Source organism: Coturnix japonica, chromosome 5, assembly GCF_054131305.1.
Source record: "Coturnix japonica strain WE chromosome 5, WE-NBRP24, whole genome shotgun sequence".
NCBI lineage: Eukaryota > Metazoa > Chordata > Aves > Galliformes > Phasianidae > Coturnix > Coturnix japonica.
Genome location: NC_140667.1, coordinates 36,825,582 through 36,833,502, shown reverse-complemented (window position 1 = coordinate 36,833,502; position 7,921 = coordinate 36,825,582).

Sequence of the window (7,921 nt, the reverse complement as noted above, 5' to 3'; positions counted from 1 at the left end):
GGAAGCAGAGCTCTCGCACCAGATGAGGGATGGAGAAACAGGAATTGGCCTGAGGCTGCTCCAGGACTTTCCACAAGGCACGTGAAGGCCAGAGTAAATTTGGGTAGTTTTTTTTCGGGAGTGACTCTATGGTGGCCAAAACCGCATTCTTCCCTTCCTCTTGAGACAGCCCTCTGATAAGCTGTGAGCAGTGTACTGGCCCGTACCCATCCCTTAATTTAGAGATTTATGCTAACATAATGCTGAAGCCCTGTAAACTGATGCAATTTTCCAAATAACATTAGAAATCTCGTCTCTTAGAAGAACGAGCAGCTGCTTGGGGCTCTGTTGCCGCAGTAGCTGAAGCGTGGGGCTGCCTCGAGTTTCAGCACAGCCACTTACTGCAGCAGATGAAGAAACGTGTGGAAACACAACTCTCTCCAGTTCTCTTAGAGGATGAAACCAGCTCCGAGAAGTTCGGTTGTGTCTGGAGAGGCACTTTGCTGGTTGGGGGCTGGCTCGGGTTTGTGGAAACCCTCACTGCTGGTGTGGAACAGCTCCAGATCCCACTTAGGAAGAACTGTCAGCCTCCTTCCCTTTTGCATGTATTTAGAGCAGTCATATGCAACGTTCTCACTTGCCTTGGGAATAACGTGCCCTGTGCTATTACCAATTGTTGAAACTAAAAATTACCATACAGAAATATCACCTTTCGGTCTGTCCAGCAGGAGAGAGGTGCAGCTGCGCGGCCACCAGGGGGGGAACGACAGCCAGCTGGAGCCTGCCGGGATCACCGTTGGGGCCGGCTTCGGATCTCCTGAAACCCGGCACGTTGGGCTGCTCTTCCCTTTCTCTATCTCTGTTGTTTTCTGTTTGTATCCTTTTCTCTCTCACTTTTTTTCTTGAGTTTTCTTCATAAATCTTCTTTCTCTGCTTCTAACCCTCGAATTGGAGCGTGTGAGAAGTTAGCATCCAGGAAGCATCCCCTTGCTCAGTACAAGTCCCTGCTGCACTCTCCCCCTTACCCTGTTGTTTTCCATCAGGCAGTGCATTAAAAATGCATGAGAGGAAGTTGGGTTTACATGTGTACATTAACCTGCTGCACGCTCTCGGGAGGCTCAGGACAAATAGCTCAGTAAGAACAACGTGCTCGATAGGAACAAACAACAGAAGTCATGCTAACCAGATCAGATGTGTTCCCTTGGGCTGTGAGACACACATTAGTCATTGCTTTGAGAGCAGAGAGGGAATTTTAACGTGTGGACCAGTAAAGGTTAGCTGAGCTTATGCACTGAGAGCTGATGTTCTCTTTTTAGGGCCCACTATAATTAAATGGACTTTTAAAATCAACTGTGGGCATTGCCAGCTTCTCTGGAGAGTCAGTCTGCATTTCTCAACTGCACCCCGTAAAAGGTGCAGTAAAAGGAGTAAAAGAGGAGAGGTGTAGAAGAAAAGTGCAGCTCCACTGCCGCCCTTATCAAACAGGGGCAAAGTGACAGCCTGCAGGGACTACGAAACACTGAGCACGTGGGCAAACAGAGCTGTCTGCTCCATGGATGGACAAAGGAAAGGGAAAATGTTTCTACTTGTCCCTCCTAGGGGAGGATTAGTGTAACAGGGATATGGGTAACGAAACCGGCCATGGCTAAATGAGATTTAGAGCAAACATTCCTGTTACAGACCAGGCTCTGCCTCTGATGGGCAGGGGTTAAAGCAGCTTTCTCTGTTTCCTCTCACCTTCCTCACAGCTACAGGTGCAGGATGCAAACCTGGAGGAGTGTTTGGCAGCTGGTGGCTCTAGGCAGGAAGAGGAAGGCAGGATCTGCTTCAACCCTGTCATAGTTTTTAAGCTAATTAGGGGCTAATTTAATACTTGAATAGGGAACAAATAGGCACCTTCTTCACGGAACTGGGTGTTAACAGATTTCCAGAACCCCACTGCCCTTGGGGAAAGGCCATCCACAGCATCCTCCTCACCATTATCTCTACCCCTGCATCTTATTCCCTGTCCCATTCTCTTCCTCTGTTGCTTCTTCTCTGCCCTGTGTGCAGGTGTGGCCCTGGGGAAGACCAAGTGCACCGATCCTGTCTAGCTTGGCTGTCTCCCTTCTCCAGCCCCTTGCACAGGGAGGGCTCCCTCCCCAGCTTTTCTGGCTGTCTCTTGCCTTTCCCATCAGTCATGGTCACTTGCCCTGGCAATGTTTGGCAGGGGCTCTACCCTGGCATAGTGAGCAGCCAGGGTCAGCTGTCAGCCTCTGGGCTACGAGCCTAATGCAATGGAACAGATGGAGGTATTTTTTCCAACTTTTCCCTGGGCAGCGGGATTAAAGTCTCTGTTCTCAGCTGGGGTTCCCAGCGCAGTCACTTCCCCCTATGTTATACAACACCCTATTAAGGCGAGCAGCACAAACGTGTTCAGTGGGATCCCTTCCCCCTCTAGAAGGGTGAAGAACAAGAGTGAGGGAAGTTTCTGAAAGCTGAGGAGCTGCCTCTGGTTCAGGACCACTGAGGTAACTCTGCCCACATATCCCTTGTGGTAGTGCCCTGCCATCCTCTGCTCAGACCCATCCCTGTGGTACCAGGGCTGAGGGAGGAAATGGTGGGTAACAGAGCAGTGGGGCCATGTCCCAGCTGATCCATCAGACTGTGCATAGACTTGTGTGGATATAAGGGGAGAGCAATTTGTGTGGCAGCATCACACCAGCCTTGATGTTCCTGCCTGTGGGTGTGTGCACGCACATAACCTGTTTGGAGGTGGCTGCAGGCAGCCTTGGTGAGGGAAAAGCCTCCCAGCAGGATGAGGGCGCATGCATGGAATGAGGTGCTGCTGCCTCTGTGCACCAATTACTTGCTTTATTGACAGAAGACCACAAATGAACAAGGGAATTAATTAGGCCTGCAGCAGGCCAGGCTGGATGCCTGCAGTGCTGAGAAGGCTGGAGCTGGTTCAAAGTCTCAGGGGAGCCGACAGCCCGGAGCTCTGTGTAGCAAACAAAGGTGCTGCCGGTTCTGCTCCTGGGGAGTGCTGTGAAAAGTGCCTCTGACCAGAAGGACGGTCTGCAGGAGGGAGTGGGATCGCTTCCTGGCATCATGTGTTTGCTCAAGATTCGGCTGAAGGACACAAGCAGCTTGTTAATTTGCTCCGTGTCCAGCTGCAGGCTCAGACCCTGCAGGAGAGCCTCAGAGCAGTGTGTGCAGCTGTGAGCCAGCTCCCACAGCCTGGGTACTTCTCATGTGCTGGGCTGGGGCTGGGGCACACTGCAGCTGTCTGGCCCGGCTCTAGGAAAGTGCTTGCAGCAGGGCCTTTCCATCTGCCTTGGCCTAAGGGTGACCCTCACAAACCTCCTCTCCCTGTGGTCGCCTCAGCAGATGGTGGGAAAGCAGAGGAAAAGAGGAGCACTAGAAGCTGCAGTGCTAGGAGGGCCTGGCCCGATGGTACCTCTTGCCCTGACACCCACATGTGTTTGTTTTCAACCGCCCGATTTCATCTGCCCCCTGAGCTATATCCTCCTTGTTCCCCCCTCCCACCCCTCTGAGCACCTCATGCTGCAGCCTCTGAATCCCTGTGAAGGCTGTGAAGGTGTCCATCTAGAACCCAGCTCCATGGGCAGAGCAGAATCGGGAGCTCAGCCCAGCAAGATGATGTGTTGTGCAGTCTTGGAACCTTTGCTTTGGACAGCTGATCTCTTGATTCTCCCCTGTGAAAGAATCTGCAGGGAATTATTTCTTCACCTATAACTGCAGGAGATCAAGGAGGTGGAGTAAGGCACTTGCTCCACTGTGGGAGAAGCTTCAGTTCAGCAAGGATGTTCAGGACAGCTGAGTTGTGTATCGCCCACAAGTCTGCACCAGCTGCTCTACAGTAAGAACTCAAACCAGCACCAGACTTGGTCCTGCTTCCAGACTTTTCCTTCACCTCATTTGTTAGTGGCTTTAGATGCACAACCCGTGGCCAGTACACAAAGGCTTAGCTAGCATGTAGGGAGCTGGTCCAGCTGCCCTCCTCCTCCCAGCAGGCCTGGCTGGATGCGAGCACTGCAGAGGGCTAGGATGGATTTTAGGGAGTATGCAGGTCACAGCCCTTAGTGCTGTCATGCTGTCTCTCCAGGAAGCAGCAGTGGCTGACTTGGACAAAGAAGACTCCTTCCCAAAACACTACTCAGACAGATGTGTCCCAACGCAATGTAGAGGTGTAAGGTTTGCTTTGCAGAGACAGCTTACCCTCCCTGTGTTATGTGCAATGCTGATTGCTGTGTGAGATGACCTTGCCTCCTGCAAGACAGCTTGTCAGGCAGTGTGGACAAGGAGCAAGAAACAGCCCAAAAAAGAATAGCAGAATGGTGGAGAGAAACTTGGAAAGATCGTCAGGCCCTCACAAATGCAAAGATGTCTGGGGGCCATGAAGAGGGGCTCTACTGTAATGTTTGGTACTGTGCCCAGCCTGGAACTCTCACACCATTTTGCAGGCTGGACCAGTGTTGGACTCCGGCTTGTTTGGCTGGATGGAAGTACTTGTCATTGTGTCCTGAGTACTGTATTGTGCCACCCTTTAATTCCTTCAACAAGGTGTTGCAAGTAGATATGCATGTCTTGTAGCTATGCTTTGGATTTGGATCCGCCTCTGGGGACAGGCGGTGATAAGTGTTAAGAGCTGTTTAGATCCCTAACTTGTTTCTGAACTGGTTTCCAGCAAGAGCAGAAGATGGGAGTGTAGGGAAGCAGCTGCTTCCTCTGCTGGAAGCATCCCGAGGGGTCTGGGAGGAGCTCCAAGTTAACCGTGCCCTCTCAGCAGCTGGGTTAATGGCCAGGCTGAGGCTGCTGGTAGCATTTTCTGACAGCAGTTAACTGGGTTTGCCCTTGTTCAGTGCCTGCTCCCGGGATTTTGCTTGTCAGCTGCAGGGGCAGGTTTGGGTCTGTCCAGGCAGTTCCCCTGCGGAAAGAGGCTGCTGTGATTAATGATCAGTGATGAATGAGGGGGAAAGGGGTAGGAGAAGAGACCTGCCAAAGCTTTGACTTCACTGAGGGCAAAGGTTCAGTCTGCTTTGGATCTGCCGATGGGAGGGAAAGGCGCGTCCAGGTCCTCAGCCAGCCAGGGTGTTAACAAGCGAGAGGTGAGCCTGGGTGATTAGGATGTCCACGGCTGCGTTGCATAAATCAGGAACTGAGTGCCAGAAAAAGTCTCCAGGGAAACGAAATGTCTAAGTGTCATCAGCTCTGCAGAGAGATAATTAGAACCAGAAAAGCACCAGGAGTTAAAATGGTACAGATCAGTGAAAACAGGCTTGAGGGACTGGGATCCTCGTGGATTTGCACTGTCTGTAGGCTGAGCAGGAGGGAGGAAGGGATGGCCGTAGGGGAGTCAGGGTGTTTATGGAGGAGTCATAGGGGTTAGTCCTCCTCAATCTTGGAGACAATCAGCTCTGATAGAGGAAAGTTTTCCAGCCAAATGAGATTCCCTGCTCATTCAGATACCTTGAACAGAAAGCAAGAAACAGAGAAAAATGGTATGAGCCAGATTCATTGTAACTCTGTTTGCTCAGTCAGTGGAAGGAGGAGGACCCCATCCTTTCACTCTGAGCCTCTGTGAACTGATAAACCACAGCTATGTAACTTGGGAGTCAGCATCTTCCTGGTGTAGCCCTGGTGGGATTGGAGCCAGGATCTGTGTGGGCCTTTAGATTGAATAGAGATGTAGTTGAAGTACAACGTCCCCAGAAGAGGCACCAGTATCTCCTACAGCTGTGACCAAACCCACTGTGACCAGAATGCCAACAGCCTCCTGGCCTACAGGTCAGATGAGTGTGAATCATGCAGGAGAAGGTTGTCTCATCTATGGAGATGTTCAGAACTCAACCAGAGACAGCCCAAGCACCCTGCTCTGGCTTACCCCACTCTGAGGACAGGTGTGACTGCATCATCTTCTGAGATCCTGTCCCACCTCCAACCAACCTGTGAATGTGAGAGAACACCAGACTGTGTAGGGCCATGGCTGAGGCTGGCTAAGGCAGCAGGAGCACTCTCAGACATACCATGTTGCTGCTGGAAGGCTTCTGTGCTGTGTGGACAGGCTCAGAGCTGAGCTGCTGCAACACATTCACCTCCAGGCACTGTAGTGGTGAGGTTGTTCTGTGTCCAGGTCTCCCTGGAGGAGGCAAGGCTGTGAAGCAACCTGTAGAAGTTAGGCTTCAAAAACCACATGAACATCTGGTGTCAAGCCTGACCAGCTGATGGTAATGGTGAAGTTATTTTGCAAAACAGCAATGAAATATCTGGGGATGATTTGTTTTTCTAGCTGCCCTGTTGCTGCCCCAAAGGTTTGTGGTGAAGGACACATGTTCATGTCTCCTGTTGTACCTGCTTGTCCTCAAGTGCTTGACAGCACTGCTCCCAGCTCCTTGTTGTCTGTGTAATCTCCGCCTGGATTAAGTGGCAAAAGGTGAATCCTCATCTTATGGGAAGAGCACACTTGACCTCTGCCTCCCCAGAGCTACACTCTCCCAGGGGAGGAAGCATTGGATCAACCCTGAACAAAGAACTGGCTGTGATGAGTGAGACTTTCTTGCCCTCGCAGTGTGGGGTTGGGCCAGGGGTCAGATCTATGCTGCAGCGAGAAGGAAGAGACAGAAGACCCAATGACCTGGAAGCTTAGAAGTAGCCAGCTCAACTTACTGAGAAATGTGAAGCTGCATGAACTCCTCCATAGGCATTCTCGCGCACTGTGCCCTTTGTTTCAATATAACCCGGCTCACTCCAGTGTCACAGGGCCCAGCAAGGACATGGGCAAACAAGGTGGGTGTGTGGGATGGTCTTGTATCAGAGCCAGACTGAACTCTGGTCCCAGTCTTAACACCCTGGGGCACTGTCCTCAGCCCCATTCTCATGGGCTCCATTTAGAAGTTGTCAGCTCTCTCTGTGATGATGCTCTTACATTAGTTCCCCTGAGTCAGGCTGCATTTCCTTCCAGGCTTTTTTGGGATCACCATCCAGTGGACTTGTGGAAAGCAACAGGTACCGCACAACTCAAGCAGACCTCCTGCTCTGGCAGCTTACAGGTCTTCTGCACCTCTTATCCCCATGTCCTTCATGCTCCTAAGTATTCGCTGTACTTCTGTTGGCAAGGGATGGCTGGGAAGACAACCAGATCAGTGTTTTAAGATGCATTTGTGTGGGAGGTCTGTTATGAGCATGGGTGTGAGAGGCGCACATCTGAGAAACTCATACAACAGCAGGGCTGTGCACGTGAAGTGGCTCAGGGCAGCGGGCCACAATCCCTGCTCACATCTGTGTGGTGCTGACAAACCCATTAGTGGCAGTGTGACACTGCTGGGAGTCCTGGACATTGCTGACGGCCACGTCTGGTGCAGGACAGAGCTGCCAGAGCACACTCTTGCACATGATGTAGAGCAGCTCCATGACCATTGATATGAGCACAGTGCTTTGGGGAGCTGCTGGCCCGGGGCTGGGATGGGTGCACTGTGTCAGCAGGCTCGGGGGTGGGAAGGGCGCTGGATTTCCCTTCCCCATTCCCCTCTGAGAGCCTCGCTGACATGGCTTCCTGGAGCAGAGCTGTCAGGAAGAGGCATTTTGGGTTTTCAGGGACACGTGCATTTGTGTGGCTCAGCCTGGCCTGCGCGGAGCGTGAGAAGGGTGCTGAACCATCCACCCAGGCCAGCTGCTTCCTCCAGTAGAGCACTGAGACAGAGCCGCTGCCATACCCAGACTGTTTGGAAACATGTTGATAAACTTCCAAGCGTCTATTTCACAATCCAGATGTGCTCGCCTTGGCTGTAAACCCTCATCTGAAGAACAGGTGTGCTATAATGTTTCTAGCAGTGGTCCCAAAGCCAGCTGGAGGCTCGAGCTGAGCAGGGGCCAAGGGGCTGGTGCCATATAGGATATGGATGCCGGGGCAGGGACAGGTGAGGCGGAGAGCTGTAGGTCA